The following is an 18,729-nucleotide window of genomic DNA, read 5'->3' on the forward strand; positions in this document are numbered from 1 at the left end:
GACATCTGTGTTCATCTGGGGTCGGCACGTAGTCATGGCAGATGGGAGAGGAGAGGAGAGGGGGGGAGAGAGAGAGAGAGAGAGAGAGCAGGAAAGGGAGAAAGACAGAGAGAGAGAGAGAGAGAGCAGGAAAGGGAGAAAGACAGAAAGAGAGAGAGAGAGAGAGAGAGAGAGAGAGAGAGAGAGAGAGAGAGAGAGAGATGGAGCCAAATTTCCATTCCTCTGTTTTTCAGCGGTGCTTACTCACACCGAGGTAACCTTCGGTGAGGAAAATCACGTAATGAGAGAGTGCCATAAACCCAGAGTTGGTGAGAGCATGGACAACCGCAGTCTCAAAAAAGCACATGATAGTTAAGGTTTAAAAGTAGAATGGCTGAAAGAATGGAGTGACAGTGCAATGAAAGAGAGAGAGAGAGAGAGAGAGAGTGAGGGAGAGACAGAGTGAGAGTGAGAGTGATGGAAAGACAGAGTTGAGTGAGTGCAAATATATCTCGCTGAAGACACAAGCTAAAACTGGAGGCCATCCTAGCACTGTAACTGAAATAGTAATAGGGTCTGAGAAAATGCGTGTGGCTGTTTTGGAGATAAACCCCGAGCAGGGTTTTAAAAAAAAACAACATCTGCACTGAATCAGTATTTAAAAGCTGACAGAACGTTTATGGGAAGCCAGGCTTACAGTAGTTTGGTCACTCTGGGCAAAACAATTATCTTTAGTCCTTGGGCTGACTGCATGCACCTCCATCATAGGAGCCGTGGGACCTAATATTTCAGACGCCATAGCTGACATACTGTACACACACTGCTAAAAGTGGCACACGTCTAGATAGAATTGTTAGCCAGTGTCAATGGGAGTCCTTCAGCTATTCATAGGTCATCAAACTACTGAATAATACATGTATTGACTACGTTTGAATGCAGGCCATTCCCCTGTCTTTTTAAACTGCTACCTGTCGCCCAAAAGCTCGAATTGAATTGCGGTAAGAAGAATGGTCCCTGAGGTCAATCACAGTTCACAACAGGAGAACATAAGGCCCATTCAGAGCCACTTTTCAACTGGCTGAGTTTTTCCTCAGGAAAAGTGCTTTTTTACATGTTTTCTCTCCAGTGCTATGACAGGCAATATCAACATGCCATTCTTCATGTTAATAAAACATGGCTGCTCCCAGGAGACATTGCCAAACTCTGTTTAGTCCCCACTCTGGACAGAGTGGGGACTAAACCAAGGTAAAAGTGATGGCAGAGCTCGTAGGCAAGGACACCAGCAAGCACAGCGTGACTCTTTAGTCTTCACAGATGGCTCAGAGGCCGGTGGAACTGAACCGCTGAAGCTGAAGATTAGCTATGTGGAGAGAGGCTTTTTGTATTCGCACGTACCTGCGGTCATGCCTGTTTTCCAGGCTCATTAATTTAGGCTTTGTTTAACTGCTATGCACATAATGCTATATAGAGCTAGCATGTGAAGTTTACAAAGGCAATTCACTTACAGGTGTTCCCACACAGATAATGGCACAGTAGAGCTTTAGAAGTCAGTATGTTGCTATATGACTGGCTGGAGAGATGCCAAACTATTTTATCTGCACGTTCCTTTCAGAGGATCTGGGGCTGAGTATTTCAACCTTAACCTTGTAGCCAAGTTCATCTCTAGCATCAACAAGCCAGGCATTCTTAGCAGTGTTTCCAACAATCTAAAAAAAGGGGGATATTGCCAACTGTTTTTAATTAACATTCGATTCCCAGCACTAACCACAGGGAAGGGTAGTCAGGACAGAAGTTCAATATATTTCCCCTGCCATTGCTCATGCCACTCCCATCCGCATACACCCAGGGATCACTGCTCTTGAAAGTATGATTGGCCTAAGGATTAAGTGGACTATATAAGTGTCTTGGCTTCAGCTGACAAGCTCGATGTAATAGATTATACCGCAGCTGTCAAACCAGTTACAATTGATTACTCTGCGGGTACGATCACAAACAGTGTGTGAGCCAAACAACCCTAATAGCCTTTAGATCAGTTTCTGAGGACAGTTTATGGTCAATATGGCAGAGTGTAGGTGGTCCTGTTTGGTCCATCGGATGACTAATCCCCTCCCCCACACAGACCTCTACGAAAAATATAAAAGCTGACCAGCTGGAGACGGCACCCCCTCAGCCAACACCAGCCACCACCCCTTAACCCCAGAGACCAATCAATTTGCCTTCTCCAGATTAGGTTAAACTACTTAGCTTCCGACACGACAAATCCATTTACTCTCCACTTCAGAGTAAAGAGAAAGCCTTTCAAAGCATGCAAGAAAGAGAAAAGAGGGAATTTTGTGGAAAGTAACAACACTACTCTGGTCTGCAGTAGTTTTAGCTGGTTACAATAAGCTTTGATTGAGCAGCAGGGAGGTCAAATGACATAGGGGATCTCAGTCTAATCGCCCGTGAGAACCCCTGTCAGAAGGGGCACAGCTGTATACAGTTGGGTGGAGAAACTGATTAACTTCAAGGCATGAAGCAACATGAGACCCTCAAACGAAGACATGAAACTCTATCTAGTGAGCCAATCTAGGGGAGTGGTACAGTCGATGTGAATTAATGAATGCTTTGAATGTCAACGATGACAAAGAAGATCTTCCCCTAACCACAAGCGCTTTCAGTGCCACCACAATCTATGCAGTGAAAGAACAAACAAAAGTCTTTGGCTGTACACATCAAAGACCTATGTGAATGACCTAGGGTCAGTCGTCAAAGACGAAACAGAGTGTGATTTGAACATGATCTCATAGTTTCGAAAGTTAAACAGGCTACGGATGTAGGGTACATTTTTACGAGACTGTTCACAAAATCAGTAATGTAGCAAAGTCTTACAGAGTGTAAGTAACCTGATGGTAATCCTCAGATGTGTAGAGACAGGTCATGCTGTGATCTCAAGGCTTATGGAGTATAACTAAGGTCATGGACCTCAGAGCACTGATGAAACTGGTATTCATACTTTCTGCCACTGACCGAAGAATCAAGCATAATTTAACGAGGAAAAAATGTCTACTGCATGCAGATGTTGTCTTGAGGGTAGTAAAGTGTTAAAACACAGCCCCGTTTCAATATGAGGCTGGAACTGCATTCCTAAAACATATGGAATACTGACAAATCAGTTTTGAAATGCAATTTCACGGAGTTGTAATTTCCAACTATTTAAAGTAGATTTGCATGGGGAATTGTAAAGCAATTTATTGTTCTGTTCTGCACCAGACTGCTTCTCCTATGGTGCCAAAGTGCTAGAGAAATGCCATAAAACAGCTGTCCAAAGCATACATTTCATGTAAACAGAGAAAAACTCAGACTACACCAAGTTAGCCTGGTGCAAATCAAATACAAGCAGAAATGTCATCATGTTGACGGATCCTGTTATTCAGAAGAATAAACACCGTCATTATGCTATCAATCTCCAACATAAGATAAAGCCAATAAGATGGATTAGGTGGAGATGACATCTTAATATCTTATTATTTCTTAAAGTGCTGACAATAGACAATGTGAAAAAGTAAGCCCTCGTTTAATTTAAGCCCTATTACTATTACTCCTTAAGAGTGGTGCCATTTTTTATAAATGTGGTGTTTAAGGCAAAACAGAGCATGGAAACCTAACCAAGATGTTCCCAATGAACTGAATACAAATGTGTGGTTCACCTCGGAAGAATCTCCAACTGGTATGATCATCCTTCGGTGGCTGTTTTACAAGATCCTAGTCCTGGGGCAGTGAAGACTGTATGGTTAGCCGATCAGTAATTGTCGTGGCTGTGTCACCATGTCTGGCTTTGTGGAAAAGCGTTTAGGCCTACACCCATACAAACTACACAAGAGACAGGATTATACATGTTGATTTAGTTGAAACAGAACAGCAGATCTAGGGATGCTAGACAGAGATGTCATACCATAAAGTGAGACATTTAAAAGTGTCGGGAGGCAGTAAGAGTCTGCCACATTTTATCATGCTCAGACACATTCCTGTGAGCGTTCTAACACTCATTCGACTGGCCTCTTTGAACGCTCAGATGAATGGAGACAGGGACTCGACGGGGTGCAGTCACTCACCTATCGAGTTCTGGAGAAAAAGCAGAGAGTGCTGTACTGCGTTTCTGAAGAAACAGAGAATCTGGATCGGTGCCAGAACACTGGAGAGAGACTGGGCTCTAGCTACAAGGATGGGGCTTATACCTGGAGCCTTCCACTGCTTTCCCAACTAACTGTCCTGTAGGTTGATCATACAAAGGCCTACAGCGACTATCTCTCGAGTCAAAATCACTGGACTGACAAGTTCTCGGAAAAGGGACAAGTTTCAAAAGGGAAGAGGAGCTCAAAAGATTTGGCAAAATATGCTTGTTTCTAGCCACACTGTGCGTGGACAGTTAAACTGCCTCATTTCAGCCTGCCCCGTGAATGGAAGGGACATTACAGTTACATAACATGTTTGGACCTTCTTCCAAAGACAGGGTTCCGATTCTCATTCTCTGGGTACCCCCGGAGAAGCGGACGCATGAGCTCGCAGCAGGACAGGAAGGCCCTCTTCTCCCTCCCGGCAGGCTGCTGCGGGACCCTTCACAGAAAAGCCTCATTGAGAAAATGCTAAAGGACCTGGCAGGCCCTCCCAATTGCCGGCCCAAATTGAGATTTTTTTTCTCATCTCGTCCTAGCCCCTTTAACGATGTCTCCCCAGTTCACAGCTTGACATGATTAGTTCTTCATTACAGCTTATGTAACACCCTCTCTCTCTCTCTGTCGCCCACTCGCTTTCTCGCTCTCTCTGTGTGTCTATCGCTTTTTCCCTCCCTTCTCTTTTTTGTCGCCCCCTGTTTTTAATTGGAAGATCCGTTCTGTAGCAGAACAAGGCAGAAACAGAAATGGACAGAGGCTTTCTCTAGAGATTTGACTCTCAAGGCTGCTGTCGAGCTACAAAGTACGAGCCAAGGAAAACTCATGACTATAGAAAAAAGCTCCACTTGTTCCTGCCACACTGGCCCCCTCAAAACTCTGACGATCCCTTTGAGAATGGCACATGACCACATTGCATATGCATGTCTTTCAGAATGGCATATGACCACATTGCATATGCATGTCTTTCAGAATGGCATATGACCACATTGCATATGCATAACAACAAGCCATCAGTACCGAGTCACTGAATGACAAGCAGAAAAAGAGCGCCGCAAACTGCAGTCGAGGATTGAAAGGACGTTGACTGTTTAGTGCAGACAAAACTGCTTGTGTGCTGTGGGGGGGCGCTTTGTGAGGCTGACTCTCGTGCCTTCGCCGATGAGGGTGTTTGGCTGGGGAGGTGCTGCACTCGCCATGCAGGGGCCAGACCCAGCCTAACCTTCCGTGCGGCAGGCAGGGCGCTGAACAGGGGCATTCACAGATGGCTGTGTTGGCACCTCTAGGCCTCGCATTGCATTCCTGAGGTCGGAAACACTGCGGGGATTATTGCTGAGATTGGCCAGAGCGGGAGGGAGGGAGAGAGTGAGAGAGAGAGAGGCGGACATCTAGGATTTAGAGAGGCATGAAGGTGAAGAGGGTGGCTTGGTACCTACCGTGCCTGTTATTTATCAATGGTTGTTATTCTTTGGGTCTGAAACCTAGAGGGTGTGTTGTATGCTTGCGTAATTGTACGCTTGCGTATTTGTGCGCTTGCGTGGTTGTGCATTTGTGTTTGTGTGTGTGTGTGTGTGTGTGTGTGTGTGTGTGTGTGTGTGTGTGTGTGTGTGTGTGTGTGCGCGCTTGTGTTTATGTACATCTTTTCAACAGAGACGAGGCAACAGAGACAGCAATAAATCAAACTTGAAAAGATACAACAGACAGACAAAAACAGCGGGGAAAGAGTGAGAGATGAAAAGACAGACACACACAGACACAAACAGAGAGACTGGCGCGCAGAGGGAGAGAGAGAGGAGGAGGCGGCAGGAAGCAGGAGACAAAGAGATGGCATGGCATGCCCCCACGTACAGACCGTCTACCGCCCAACCAGGAGGCCAGATGCCCCCTATTCCAAATGAATTAGCATGATGACTTCAGAGTGGGCATGCATAATTGATGTGAAGCGGGCATAAAAGAGAGATGAAAAGAAAGATCGAGCAAAGAGGGTTCCAGGGCCCAGTCAGAGCGGTCCACCCGCCTACTGTTCATGGCCCGGATATCAGAAGGACGTAGCTGAACCGTACAGAAACACACACACAGTCCAGTTTACTTTTCGAATAGTGGGTGGAGCTGGTGTTGGGTGAGTTGACACGGGGCTGAGACTGACCAAAGAGTCCGGGGGAGGTGGAACCATGTCTGCGTGCACATTTTTGGCATTTCAGTGAGTCATTTGTCATCTCCTCTATCCCATATTATCTGATAAAGCTAAAAACAATTAATAATAAAAATTCTCTCCCGTAAATTGCCTGTCCACTTTATCTTTGAATCCTTTGAATCCTGGACACTCTCTTTTTGCTTTCTTGACCAAGCCTCTCATGGCCAACTCCATTCCTCTATTCCTGCCTTTCTCTCTCTCTCTTTCCTTCAGTCTCTTCCATTTCCCTTCCCTTCACTCAAACCCCCTCTCTCCCACTTTCATTGTACTGGTGGATAAACAGCATGCACCATTACTACAGCATTGGGCCATGTGACGGTAGTTAACCTATGCCACCTCATTAGGGCACCTGAGTTCAAAGGCAGGCAGTGCAGACGGTGGCACCCCAGGGGGTGTGTGGTGAGACAGAGAGGGGGGGGGGGGGCACCTAAGGAGAGAAGTCCCCCCCCCCCCGCGCCCCAAGGGGACCAGGACCAGTAGCAGCAGCAGCACTGGAGCCCTGGGGGGGCCCCCGGAGCGACTGCCATCTCGTCACCCCACAGCAAAACAGCACATTTACAAGCACACGTCCACAGGACTGTGTGAGGAGATCGTTACAGATGCTGATGCTTGTGACACACACACACACACACACACAGACTCACACACACACACACACAGACCGCCTTTTTTCAAGGTGGAGAGAGAGACTCCACAGCCCCGGCCTGAAAGGAGAGGAAAGGGAGGGGTGGAGAGAAGAAGAAGAGAGGGGGAAAAAAATCTCCTGTTTCCATAGGAACAGCCAATTTACGCAGTGTTGCTACACTGCAGCCCCTTGCAGAGGACTTTGGGTGAGAGGTTGTTAGAAAGGCACATTTGTTTTACGACTTAATGAGACAAGCCAACAGTGCATTATTATTCTGTGCAGCTCGTATGAATATGTGGGGAGGTTTAAGTGAATTAGCATAATAATTAGATTACAATCCCCCCAGCTCGCTCACGACAGAGGGAATACGAATATTTTTGTTTCATCATTTGCCCACATTACGAGGTAGTGTGGGGGTGAGGGGGTGGGGTGTTATGAAAACCTGTTACATGCTAACTTCAAATCATTAAAGGGGATGGTCTGTATTGGTTATGGAGTCTCATACTGCCTCAGTAGTTCCTCAGATACCGACAGTAATTTTTAAAGATGTCGCTTAACTTTTGTCACCTTTTGATACACAGCAGCTTCCAGAGAAGGCTACAAAAGTACAAGTGTTCCCAACGGCTGTGGAGGGACAGTGCACGGCAAGTGTAAAAACAACCACATAAAAAGGCTGCTATAGCGTGTAGGAGGGAAGTCTTAGCCATTTTTGAGGCAGCATACAATCATTTCAAATCACTGTGCAGAGGGCCACTTTAGGAGAAAATTCTCAGGGAAGTTATGGTTTGGGGGAAAAGCCTTAAATGTGCTTTCACCAAACCACATTTTCCCTTAACAACCAGGTTAAAATCTCTGCCTTTCAACAGACAACAGTTTTTTTTTTCCATCCCCAACGGATGTGAAATCCCTCACCCCAGCCTCTCATGGAGTACAGTGATGTCCAAAAACAGACACACACACACACACACACACACACACACACACACACACACAAACACACACACAACCAGCAGCAAAGCCATTTTACCCAAAACACACAGTGTGACCACAATATGTCCATGCATACTAAAAGAGCAGATAAGCGAGTGGCTGTGGCAGAGTCATTTCCTGCCAGTGAAAGAGCTTGTTTAGATGCCTCGGAGGGAGTGTTTCCACTTCCACATCGTATTGTCTGAATAAAGCCACTGAATGCAGCGAGGGGTAGGACAGAGTGTCAAACACAGTCACGCCGAATAAGATGCATCAGAGCCAAACGCGACAGCGTGGGACATATTGAATGGCGCTGGCATGAAGAGGGATTGCCCTCACTTGGTTGTTTAGTCATGTTCATTCAGTCTGTTTGTGAATGTTGGTGAACTGAGATGGACAAGAGATGAACTCTCTCTCTCTCTCTCTCTCTCTCGCTCTCGCACGCACGCACACACGCACACACGCACACACACACACACACACACACACACACACACCCCATACACACACACACACACAGCAGCAGCAGCAGCCTGTGACATTCAAATCACGTTCGGCGCATAATTGGGTCCAGGAGTAGGAGATTGTTAGCTTCAGGAGGCTTCAAGTCATGGTGAGAGAGGTAATGCTAAAGCCCAGTATGTCTCAATCCATCACACAGACACGCACACATACAGACACGGACACACACACACAACCAGTACCATGGGATATAGGCTCTGACGCCATCAAGAGACACTCCATATCCTTCCATCACCATGGCAACTCATGGATGGATTGGCAGGCATCATTTCATGCAGTCTACTGCAACTGCACACCTCAACAGATGTGCAATTGGGTACGAGCACCAGGCTCCGTGTGAACAGAGGGGGATTTTCATCCAGCACGCACGCACACAGGCCGCTTGTCCTGAGGTGTTGCTAGAATAACCACCTGTTTACTTTTGCAAAAAAAAGCTTACTTCCTGCTGTGTTTATGTGTGTGTGTGTGCATTTGTTTGAGGGTGTGTCTGTGTGTGTGTGTGTCTGCCTGTGTGTGTGTGTGTGTGTAGATCAGGACAGAGGCTGCATTTGAGGTGGGCAGCTTCTCCTGCCGTGCCTAATCAAGGATGAAAGGGAGGCGAGGGGTGGAGCCGGCCTGCCTCTGCCTCTGCCTCTGCCGCTGCGCTCGGCTTGTTATGATTACCGCGGCGGAAAATAGCAATTACAGCACTCCGGATCAGCTGAGGGGAGAGGTGGTCAAATCTAAGATTAAGCTACGCCAGGGGGGTGTGTTTGGATAATTGTTCTAATCTGCACTGGGACTTATGCCTGCGAGTTGAAAGAGAGCTTCAGATGAACTGTGAAGGCCAGGGCCGTGGGGCTGGCGAGGATATATCCAGCATGTCTGTGACAAGCAGCACAGAAAGGGTTCTGGCTAACGTTCTCAAACATTCCCCTTCCTTTTAATGAGGAAATTATTAAAAATGCTGGTGGTTAAAACATTTCACTGGACTGGACTATGTGCACAGATATGCAAAGGTTCAAGCTCACGTCCACATAAATGTCTGGGAGACAGACAGCCATCTTGTTGTAATCATAGTCAAGCGGTCATTAGTTGAGCCAAAGCTCACATGGAGACAGCAGTCTTAAGGTAAACATGGGGAAATTGTTAATAACTCCTCCAAATACACTGACTCCCGGGCGCTGGTCTGTTATCATCTAAGCAGGATATAGGAGTGGACTAAGCCAAATAAACGTCTCCCTCTAGCACATACACTATATGGAAACAAGTATCTGGACGCCTGCCGTTACGCCCGCAGGAACTTCAATGGCATCCCATTCTAAATCCATAGGCATTAATACGGAGTTGGTCGTATGCCAGTGTCGTATAGTGTGTGTGTGTGTGTGTGTGTGTGTGTGTAGACCCTAAAGTCAGACACATATTAAGTGGTTATTTGAAAGTAGTTGTATTATCTTCTATTAACATGCAGCTGACGGAAGGGACGGGTTCATGGCCTCAGTCCTATTTCTCATGCTGGAAAGAGGACTTGTTAATACAGACCACCACCATGCAAGCTCAGAATGACAGATTAGACAAGAATACAAGAGGGTGGATCAAACAAGCATGAATTATGACCTACTGCATATAAATTAGAAGACACCACCAAGTCATCCTTCATTCCTTTTAAATTGCTGGCATTATGATGTCCACCGAGCACAAACCTTGAAGACGCCTACATCAGTAACCTCTGGCTGTTACCAGAGCAGGTCTGCTATAAACCCTGCCATTTTTCATGCAAATCTGTGTGATGTGTGCATTTAGATCAATGGATATGTTTAATAACCAACAAAAGACTATTTAACATATCTGTGATGGTCGGAATTAATCATAGTCTCACAAAGCCCACTCCTCCCCCTCACCAAGTCAAACACTTGTTTGTGTGTGTGTGAGAGTGTGTGTGTGTGTGGATGCAAGCATGCATATAGGCCCTAGAGCCCATAAAACACACACAAACATATCTCATGGCTGCCCTAATGTGCATTCACAGAGGCCTCTCCAAACGTGTCCAATCAAACGGAAGAGAGGCGCAAAGGGGCTTGGCAACAGACAGCATTGCGAGGCGGCTGAGAGGATTACCACGGCGACAGGGGCCTCACCAGGCCTCCCCCCCCCCTCTCTAGGACGATTAGTATGTCCACAGAGGGGTCCCCCAGCATCACGCCCTGGCGAATTAGTGAAAAAGCGCTTTCCCTCCCTCCCTCCCTCCCGTCCTCCTCGTCGCCAAATTATCAGCGTTCTAGGGTGTCGGAGAGAAATGAGCGTGAGAGGTTTACACTCGGCTGGCTGTTTCTTTACGTTGACACTGTAAAGTACATCGCGGGGGCACCGAGGGGTTTGGGGCAAGGCCAGGCCTCATGCTGGGGAAGCCCAAAGGCTAAGCCACGGAGCAGTGAGAGGGAGCGATTTCAACCCATGGCATGGGCTGTGAGCCCGCTCTACTCTCAGTCTCATCCACCTGTTTGGTTAATATCCACCATCTACAGCAATTCGCTCCACACGGCCAGCAACTGCTGGGCTTCCAAATAGGGTTGAGTGAGTGAGTGAGTGCTGCAGGAGGCTTATCGTCTCAAATGCCCCAAAAGTGGTCCAAAAATTCCATCTCGAACACAGCCATGGATTATCATAAATATCTGTAGTTTAGGGGTCAGAGGACCACTGACCATCAGAGGAGGGGGGGGGGAAGATAAATAAAGAAGTGATGCAATGCCAAGCAATACTAAGGAATTACCGAAGCCCATTTTTGCACAATTTCCGCTGAAGAGCAAAGCTTGACTGAGATTAGTCACATGTGGACCACAGAGACGCTCAAAAGTGTCACAGCTGGCTGGGCAAGGGGAGGAGGCCCAGAAGTGTCTGACTGATAAGAGATTACCCATCTGTCCAGCCGCTTGGCCATGATCCCATGTGGTAGATCAGTAAGCGTGGCCCAGTTAGAAATGGGAGTCCCACCCAGCACCCCGCCATCCATTCCATCACCACACAGGGATGGATGAGGGACTTTCCAGGGATGTCATAGCGGGCATTAGATTTACCATGGCTGAGGCGGTTGTGGTAGTGGTGGTGGTGGTGGTGGTAATGGTCGTGGTAGCGTCTGTGGTGATAATGGAGGCGATGATGGATGTGCAACCCCCCCCCCACCCCACCCCCCCCACGCCACGCGGGCCTTGTCAAATCAACTCTCCGGGGAGCGGCAAATACACGGGTAGCCAAAGCTCCTACGAGTCGTAGATAGAGAGATCAGGCCGTGCCAGTCCCAGCACCATACTCCTGATGACCTCCGCCAAAACCTACCTCTTTAATCTTTGGCCAAACAAAACCTACCTCTTTAATCTAACTGTAGTTAGATGGTTCTCATTCAAGATCAGCCGAGTCCTCCTCCAAGGCAGAGTGCGTAGTAGTTTAGAAGCTTAAGCCCTGATGGATGCAGTAAGAACTTAGACCTTGATTACAGAATTAAGAGGGGGAAAAAAAGTAGCTTTACAGTAATTTAGGGAGGTCGAGAGACGTAAGCTGCAGCGATATCCAACAGTCAGAGGTTCTGTTTGCTTGTTTGCTTGTTTATTTGTTTGTTGCATCTTTCGTAACAATGTCAGACTTCTGTTGCATGCGAGCAAACATCTGGGACACTCTGTAAACCTGATTTTTTTTAATTATATAAAAGATTGACCTTGATTGCTTGAGCCTACTCATTCATTTCCCTGTTGTGGTTTCAGTTTGCTAACACAACAAAGTGTGTCAAACTGACCGTTTTCAAGAGGACGACAACATTAAATATTGATGCAGTGGCAAATACAAACTGGGTCAAAACGCTTCCCACTTCAAAAAACCCATGTGCAACAGTGGTTATGCAAAAAAAAGAACAAATCTCCTCGAATTTGCCCATTAATAAACATTTATTCCCACTCGGTTCAACCAAACATCAGACTAACGGCGAAGTACGCTTCTTTTTTGATTGAATAAGAAGGGGGAAGACATGAGATGGGGAAGGACGCACCACTACACAGTCTCTGTTGCTTGGATACCAAATGTAACACGAGAATAACATATGTGCCACAAAGGTTATGGTATGATGAGATGATTAACATCATCATAGTCCACTTTGCCAAATCATAATTTTTCGCGATTCAGCATTCAATAATGGGTAAAAAAAATCCATATTTTCCATGCAGGGACATGCTATTTCATACATTATGGGAACTCTCTGGAAGACTGCAATCCAGATAAATAGTCCCATTCATGGAGCTCTGTACTCCAAGATGTGGAATTGGTCCCTCACACAGCTTGCATCTCTGTTTCTAAGGAAGAGAAACCACATTTGACTGACTCATCCAAAACTTGTGTTGCAAACATGGATAAACACAAAACAGCTGAAAACTCTCCAAGCGAGGGAAGTAACACTACCTACTAGTCTTCATTATTTATAAAACCTTACTTTATTTCCCCTTTGAGAGGAAGTGGCCTTCGGCACAAGCACGTAACATCAGCTCTACCTCCCAGCCGGTGAATTATTCATAACACAAGAGGCTAGGCTGCCAGCACACTGAAAAAAATGGAAATAGGGGGTCATTGATTTGACACGAATTAATCTGGTAGATGCAACAGGATTGTTTTACATTCCGTTTGCAAACATGTTTTAATTTAGTAGATTTGAAGAGTTCACTTTGAATGTTGGATGTATTCATTTTTGTCACGTTAATTGGAAGTGAAAATTTCACGTTCAGATATACTCCAGAGCAGCAGGTGGCTGTAATGCCTAATTAAAACAACAAGCAGTAGAAGAAGAAGCGTTTGAATCGTGGTCACACTGGTGGATATCGTTGGCTAAAAACTAATCGTTGGTGGTGACTGTCATGAAAATTGAGGCTCGAGTTAACCTACTGAAAGGTAAGTTTATCAACCTTATGATCATGTTATATTAGGCAGCATATATCCTAGCAGTTTTCTTGCAGTATAAAATCGTTGCATTGTGGAGCCTTGATGTCTTTTTCCGCTGCTTTTTTTTAGTTAGTCTAACCAGAGCCCGTCTACGGAACCTAGCTGCTACCATGAAACCAGCATTAGCTAGAAATGTGCTGCAACCGTTGGCTGGTTGGGAAATTAATAAATAAAGCTTAGAGCTAAATATGGTCCATTAGTTGGATAATGTACTTTGGAATTTCGTGGAGAATATGAATGTTGGGGTAGGTTGCATGAAGAATATTAAAAAGGTGCATGTTAATGAAAGTCTGTTAGCTGTGCGCCACATGTGTTGCTAGCAAACTGCAAGGAAACCTTTTACTGCTAGTGCTAGCCTCGTGGACATATGGTTCCAGAAAGTTTGTACCCACACTATGAACATAAGTATTTTGATTTGTTTGTGCCGCAACATAATAAAAAACGTGCTCAAAAGATTTCTTAAAGAAATTAAACTTGAATCTGTTTAGTGACCTTAGTTCACTCTAGCCCTCCATCAATGTTCAAATGACTCCAAAATAGTTGGAATCATGTGTGCATGTTTAGTCAACATAAGCATTTTAGGAGCTTAAATTCTTACATTATATACCGGTACTCTCTTTTTCCATAGTGATCCTCACACCCAAAATCATTTGTTTGCATGCATTCATTGATTATAGCTTTCCTTGTGCCATAAACAAAATATTTAGGCATGTTTTGATTTGTGCATTTGTTTTGTGACATGTTGATTTGTGTGCTTATGAATAGAGTTGATGTAATTATTTTTTCTCTTCCATAGGTCCATGTTACTGCACACACGTTCAATTGTAAGTACGGTCATCAGTTGTATTGCTTCTAAATCAAATTCAATTCAAAATTAAGATCTACAAATTTGTGTTTGTGTTAAATGTATCAATTCACATGGAAGTCTGAATTTTGGTAGTACATTGTAAGTATATCACTTTGCTTGTTATTGATGTTAAGATTGAAGTTTTAATAATGTGCCTATTGTCTTTTTTTTATATCTGTTGCAGGGTTAGGTGGTGGAAATCTGGAGCTGTAAGGGATGCAAAGAAACAGTATCAAGTAGGTCCACGCTCCTAAATCATTACAAGCTTAAGCATCCGCATTTTGGACGTAGTGCTCCCTTTCCCTGTACATACCCACACTGTCCTTGCACGTTTAGAACGTGGAATTCAAATCTGCTTTCCTTCCTGTTAATGCTTTTATTTCAGATCAACGCAGAATTCATAAGAATTACGACGGTCCCACTTCAATCCAAGTTCCTGTCTCAGATAGACCTTCACTCTGACAACCTGATAAAGCTGTTCCAAAAGAGAGGGGGACAAATAGGGAAAGGTCCCCAGTCATTTTCTCAATGATTGCTTGATGTGAGTGATACTGGGTCTTAAATCATGCAAACCTTACAAGGGATTTTGATCATATTGATATTTCTTCACATTGTATTTGTCAAACTTTTCTTTCTTTTTCCATGATCGTTTCCAGCAGTGGTTGACTTAAATGAAGGTTAGATTAACCTGCTAATCAAGAATTTTTATTTCAGTGTGATATAGATGCTGGCCGGGAGTGTCTCCTGAAGGGACTTTGTATGTACATGGGGAAGATCCTGAAAACCTTGTGCAGGAATATGTGGTATGTACATGAATTGGTGCTTTTCTCAACACTCCACTTTCATATTAAACTACGTTATTCCCTTAAATAAGACGAGTTGATACATGCCTAACACATTCAATGCGTGCACTCACTGGCTCTGGCGTGCGGCGCAACTTTGATAGCACTTAGCTAGCCCAATGCATTCATTAGGATCCAAACAGAGATGAAGTTAGAAGCGACCAAACACCTCCATGTTTTCCCTAAATACAGTTACACGAGTAGTCACACGACCAAGTATGGTGAGACAAAATAAAACGTGGTGCATTTCTAAGCAGGTAAGAGGGATAACTATATTGTGTGGCGCAGTAATATCCTCACTTTTGTACTTTCAGTTTCACTTTGGAGTGAGGATATAGAGAGCCGAAGTCACGCCCTTCTACTTCCGGTCTATGGGACCTATTTTACGATTTTTTATGCATGGGAGTCAATGGAGAGATAACAATTATTTTTTGGTCCCGTTCGAGTTGGACCGTGCATTTCACATATGATGTGTGGGAATTTAAAAGATAATTTTTCACATTAATAAAGTTCTGTTTTTCATTAGACTTTAAAAGTTATCTAAGTTTTGTGCGAATCCGTTCAGTGGACTACATCTGTCGTCTCAAACGATGCACGTCACCAACTGAGCCACCAACTAGCAAACGAGAGGCTGGCTAGGTAGCTAGCTATTATGCTAGTTAACGGTTACATCTTGCTGCCAGCTAAGTCACTTAACAGTAGTGTTTGTACAGTCTATGAATGAAATACAACTTATCTGATGTGTTTAATCCTCTGACTCATGATATTTTCATCGGCAAGGGGGAAGCTCAAATAAGACCTGTTGCTGGCGCCCGTGGCTGTGAATTGGTCTAACGTCACTAACGCGACTGATGTGTTTGTAGTCGTTGGAAACACGATCTTTCACAATGTTGTAATTCACTAGTTACGACATACTTTTCAAATGTCTTTACATGAAAAATTGTCATTAAAATTGACAAACATCATATGGGTAATTCAAGGCACAAGACAATCGGGACCAGAAAATAATTTATATTTCTCCATTGACTGCCATTGAAAAAAAATCCAAAGATAGGTCCCATGGAGGCAATCGGAAGGGGCGGGACTTCGGCTCTCTATTATGGCGCAGAGTCTAAGTGCTCCCAATGTTATTCCGCCACACAATATAGTTATCCCTTTTGCCTGCTTAGAAATGCACCATGTTTTATTTTGTCTCACCATACTTGGTCGTGACTACTCATGTAACTGTATTTTAATAGGGAAAATATGGAGGTGTTTGGTCGCTTCCAACTTCATCTCTGTTTGGATCCTAATGAATGCATTGGGCTAGCTAAATGCTATCAGAGTTGCGCCACGCGCCAGAGCCGGTGAGTGCACACATTGAAACGTGAGAGGTATCAACTTGTCTTAATTAAGGGAATAACATAGTTTAATATGAAAAAACGGTGAAGTGTTCCTTTAAGCTCACCACATGCAGTCCATTGGAAAAAGAATGAGACAATATGGGAAAACATAGGCCAATTCATGGACAGGCAGCTTAAAGAAGACTATGGGGCAACTGAAACTGAAACTAAGGAGAGATGCCCCATTAGGTCAGCTTCAGCTGCCTGTCCATATCTTTGTCTATATTGTGCCAAATTCTCATTCTTTTTTCCTATGGACTACAGAATGCTGTGATTGTTAAATCATCAATGCTTATTGACTTAAGCCATGTAAAGTAATATAACATTTCAGACATGACTACTTTCTGTAGTGGTCTCTTATCAATCTTTGGATCAAATCAAAATTCTGGATGTTGTTAGTATGGTATCAGAATCATAAATTGGTGATATTCAAGGTTTATATTGCCATTATGCTTTGCCTATTTTCACATACATTAATTTCTCAATAGAGCTTGGTTAAGGGGTCTAATTTCCGTACTGTTATGTGCATTTGTCTGTCTCAATCAGGGCATGGATGAAGTTGATGTCAGTGAATCCATTGAAGACGCAACTGTTGGGATTTACGTTCTGAGAACATGAATCAAGTGAACCGGAGGACATTTGTTTCTTTTTTTTTTTTTTTTTTTTTGATGCGCAAAGGACTTTAATACATCTCACTTTTTGGTCTCTCTTGTTCATCTCTCACTCTCTCTTTTTCTCTGTCACACCAACACACACATACTAACAAACACACGCACCTCACACCCATCCACATAACTCCAGTGACAAACTCCAGTGTAATTTTTGCCACCATGTTTGGCTCACAGCATAGACCACCATTGTCTTCCTCTCTCTATCCCCTTCTCTTCCCCTCTTTCTCTTCCCTTCTCACTCTCTCTCTCTCCCTCCCTCTCTCACTCCTCTCTTTCTGTGTAGGATGTCTGCTGTACTGTAAAGTGTTGGATGAAAAGCATTGTGTACTCATGTAGCTTTCAATAAAAAAATGAAAAGGCTGAAACTGACTGGCTCATTTCAATACAAAGATGTATTACTAGGGACATTTATGAGTTTAATTTGTATTAGCATTAAGAATTTAAGTTAAAAGTATCATTTAAATCTACTTCTATTAACATGATAAAATTACTTTAACATTACACAATAAATTGGTATTACATAAATATGAAGGTAATATCTTCATTCAACATGATTTTTTTATGTAATACAATGTGATTGCATTGTGTAGGCTTTACAAGCAACGATTAACTAGAACCAAAGTGTAAAAATTGTGTCAGTTGGACACAATCTGATCATGTGGGACCGATGTACACAATAAAATCATGTAAATTCAACGATTTTTTTTTTTCAGTGCACAGCCACCCGCCCCCATAGGGCTTGTTCCTTCATTCATTTACTCAGAATTCTTATGACACGGTTAGTCATGTGACCTTGTGGATGAACAATATGTCATTAGGGCACAGGACATAGCACAATAAATGCAAGCTATTCTTAGGAAGAAGCGAAAGCCAGATTTGGCCCTGAGGGCTAAATTAAAGAACAGCTGATCAATAAAACAATACTGGTATACTAGGATACGAGTAAACTGCATGGTTGAATGGTCCAGACCAAACTGTGGCGTGGAGAAACTCCAGACAACTTTATTTTGCAGTACATCGAGAGGGCTTTTAAGAAATTTACAAGGGGATATTCTTGGTAGCGCCAATGTCTTGACATGTCAGAAAAAGTGTAGAGACACACACACACACACACACACACACACACACACACACACACACACACACACACAGACAGGCAGGCCAAGAGTAGCCATTTCACTGACAAAGTCCGTACCAGAACTAGTGGGGAGTGCAGGTACATAAACACATATATTTCTGAAAAGCCACAGTAGCAGCCAAACCAAACACTGGTTTCCCACAGTGCAAAAATATCCAAGGCACAAACTCCCTACATTTATAAGCCCACTTCTACATCACCCTCTGGAAGAAGGAATGCCGAGTAGCAGATGGATATGGAAGACAAAAGAAAATAATACAACTTTTGGCGAAGGCCATGGAAAAGACAACTGCTTTCACGTGCTGAGGAGGTTTTTCCTTGATGCGAAGAGCGTGTCCGAGATATTTTGGTGGCTTTGCTTCTCTTGTATCACAAATCATGAGACAAAATAATTTGACAACCCCACCACAACTGCAGCGCCTACCCGCTAGCCCACACAATGCAGAGAGGCCT

The 18,729-nt window shown here is 44.2% G+C and overlaps 1 protein-coding gene and 1 long non-coding RNA gene across 8 annotated transcripts in view; one reads left to right on the top strand and one right to left on the bottom strand.

The window, feature by feature from the left end:
- Positions 1–18,729, bottom strand: part of farp1 (FERM, RhoGEF (ARHGEF) and pleckstrin domain protein 1 (chondrocyte-derived)) — a 69,526-nt gene that overhangs the window by 38,340 nt on the left and 12,457 nt on the right. The window lies entirely within an intron of this gene.
- LOC134071647 (uncharacterized) lies at positions 13,012–17,494 on the top strand. Of its 2 annotated transcripts, XR_009937101.1 has the most exons (6): positions 13,012–13,345; positions 14,193–14,220; positions 14,428–14,479; positions 14,629–14,784; positions 14,958–15,046; positions 17,014–17,494. It is a non-coding gene; the product is annotated as an uncharacterized LOC134071647 (long non-coding RNA). The 2 variants fall into 2 exon arrangements; XR_009937100.1 differs by lacking the exon at positions 13,012–13,345 and having other exon boundaries at positions 13,370–14,220.

This window comes from Sardina pilchardus, chromosome 23 (assembly GCF_963854185.1).
Source record: "Sardina pilchardus chromosome 23, fSarPil1.1, whole genome shotgun sequence".
Lineage (NCBI taxonomy): Eukaryota > Metazoa > Chordata > Actinopteri > Clupeiformes > Clupeidae > Sardina > Sardina pilchardus.